Source organism: Neofelis nebulosa, chromosome 15, assembly GCF_028018385.1.
Source record: "Neofelis nebulosa isolate mNeoNeb1 chromosome 15, mNeoNeb1.pri, whole genome shotgun sequence".
Classification (NCBI taxonomy): domain Eukaryota; kingdom Metazoa; phylum Chordata; class Mammalia; order Carnivora; family Felidae; genus Neofelis; species Neofelis nebulosa.
Genome location: NC_080796.1, coordinates 58,022,361 through 58,025,241, shown reverse-complemented (window position 1 = coordinate 58,025,241; position 2,881 = coordinate 58,022,361). Strand labels below are relative to the sequence as shown.

Here is a 2,881-nt window from a genome sequence, read left to right as displayed (position 1 = left end):
TTTTGTTTTTGTTTTTGAGAGAGAGTGTGAGTGGGGGAGGGGCAAAGAGAATGGGAGACAGAGAATCCCAAGCAGGCTCTTTCAGTTCAGAGCCTGATGCAGGGCTCGAACTCATGAAACACAAGATCATGACCTGAGTCAAAATCAAGAGTGGACGCTGAACCAACTGGTTAACCAACGCTTACCCAATCCAGGTTCCCCTCACTGTGGTTTTGATTGGCACTTCCTTGATGACTAATGTTGAGCATCTTTTTATGTACATATTGTCCATTTGTATATCTATCTTCTTTGGAGAAATGTCTATTCAGAACCTTTTCTCATTTTTAATTGAATTATTTTTTCTTTATTACTGAGTTATACAAGCTTTTGTATATATTCTAGATACTAGTCTTTTATTGGATATACTATTAGCATATGTTTTCTCCGATTATGTGGATGGTCTTTTCACTTTCATCATGATCCTTTGAAACACATCAAACCAAACAAAAGGTTAAAAATAATTTGAATCAAGTCCAATTCATGTATTATTTTCACATCCAGGTACATTTACTTTAAATTGGAAAATTAATACAATAAACTTTAAAACAATCAAAATTGAAGCAAAAAGAAAAAAGCCATCTGATTCCAGGGTATCCAAGTGGGTAAATTTACATCGGCATTTGAAATTCACACAAGGAACAATTGAAAACAACAGTAACACCCTTCCTGTCTCTGATAGATAGGTGTTGTCCATCTGTGCTCCATGTGTGCTCCACACACTGTACAAGGGTGTGGCCAACACTGGGCATTCCTGCATGGAGACCTGCCATACTAAAAGGGTGACCAAAGCTAGGCAACACCTCTGTGACCCAGAAGGATGTTTAAATGTTGTGAAGGGGAAGTGTAAATAGCTCTTTCCAGATGTAACATAAAGGTAAATAAGGAGATCTATGAAACGCGTTCGAGATTTTTGGGAATGCTGAGGATGTAATGTCTAAGGAAATAAGACAAAGTTTCCAAAAATACTAAATCCCAGCTTTGTTCAGCTGACAGCCAACCACAGAGTGGCTCCTTTAAAGCGATAGAACATTTAGTCTGAGGGATTTTCCTCATTAAACTTCTCAGAGGTGCTCACTCTGGTTTTATCCACAGGTTAAAATCATCTTTGGTAAAGGTGAACAAGAAATACCACATTGTCCCTAAAACATACCAGACAATACGATGTTGGCACGGTGATAATAAAAGCCACGAGATGGTCAATGAATGTGCTTGCAGCTTTGTAGGTAAATGCCTTCCAAGGTAGATGTCAAACTGACTTTATCTTGTAATTCATAAAGCTGAGGTAACATAAGACAAAGGCAGAAGCATATTCCATCAATTGACAAAACTGATAATTAATTGAGAATACCAACTTGTATTCTTGGGATGCAGGAGCAAATACATAGCACCTCACGTACACACAGGGTACGGTAAGTGTCACATGGCCTGAGTATCACATTCCTTGGTTTCCCATTCAGAGTCACTGCAAACGCCAAACTGAAATTCAGGTCTCGGGTCTCTCCAAAGAAGGGTCATTTGCTGTCTCTAGTTCAGTTGCTATAGTGCAATGCCTGCCGGGATAAGGACTAGCAAATTCATCTTCTCTTTTAGAAGGAAAGTAATGTAACCACGGTGCAAAAGCAGAGCCAAATCATTGCTTTGGTGGATATTGCAGTCGTGCTCTTGTTTTTCTTCAGAAACTGATGTCATTTTTTTTTTTTTGAAGCCAGTCGAAAAGAAGATGAAATTCAGTCAAAAAGAAGGTCGAAGTTGGTATCTGTAAAAATTCCTTTCACCTCATCAGCAACTGTCTTTGAAAACCCAAGCTGCTACAAGGAGAGCATAGAATCTTGCTCATGAATCCTGAAGGATATTCTCCCCAGTGAGATCTTTTTGTAGGACACTGTGACAGGTAGCCCAATAGTAGGATGATTTATGATCATCAAATCCTTCACTTCATTGCTCAGCTGAACTATGAACAGAATAGGGAAGTAACATACATTTTTTTTTTTTTTCTAACTGGATCATCTTAACCTATCCATGCACATCAGCAGGAAGAGAGAACTTATCAAAGACAATGTCATCTGCCACCAAATTTAGTGTTATTCTTGGTCTCTAGTGAAAAACAGTTTCATTCAAGGCATTTGTCCACTTCTTTTCAACTTCCATTTGCTGTGTAGCAGGTCCCCCAAAGAGCAGATTGATTGCTTTGGGTTTTGTGATTGTGCAAGAAATAAGAGGATTTATAAGGTGCTTTCCCATTACACTAAAAATACTTCCCGTTACGCTAAGATAAATTGCCAGCTTGATAGAGAGCAATGTAGGTGTACAGCATCCCCTTATTTCTTGTTTTCTTTGGTTCAGAAACATGAACTGTCCTATCACATTTGGACTCCACATCAAAGTCTTGCATATTCAATACCACATAGGCATTATTCTCAGCATCATGTTTGAACCTGTGGTGGTATTTACAATCGGCTGATATTTGGGCCTCCTGCTCAGGTAAAGTTGGATGGAGTTCTGTTACAGGCACATGGGAGGGTGTAGACATGGCCATCCATGGGGAACACACTGCTGAGCCACAAAGGAGCTGCAGTCACTTCACAAGGTGTCTCAGCTGCTGGTTGTCCCCATCCCACCCCCCATCATATACACTGTTAGGGTTTCTACTGCTGCAGAAGAACCAAAACCTTGGGTACTGCTGTTGACCTCTCCAGGCCCTGCATGATTCCACTTGCCATTGGTTTCATCTAAGTGCTACAGATCTGCTTAGGAAACCTTAATTATCTATGTTACCTTTTGTTACTGATCTTTTGTTGTCATATTTAGTTTCTTTGCCAAATCTAAATTCATAAAGATTTAC

At 39.5% G+C, this 2,881-nt stretch overlaps 1 pseudogene; it reads right to left on the bottom strand.

Annotated features, from left to right (window-relative positions):
- Positions 1–1,069: 1,069 nt before the first annotated feature.
- Positions 1,070–2,579, bottom strand: LOC131495564 (lipid scramblase CLPTM1L-like; annotated as a pseudogene).
- Between the last annotated feature and the right edge of the window lie 302 nt (positions 2,580–2,881).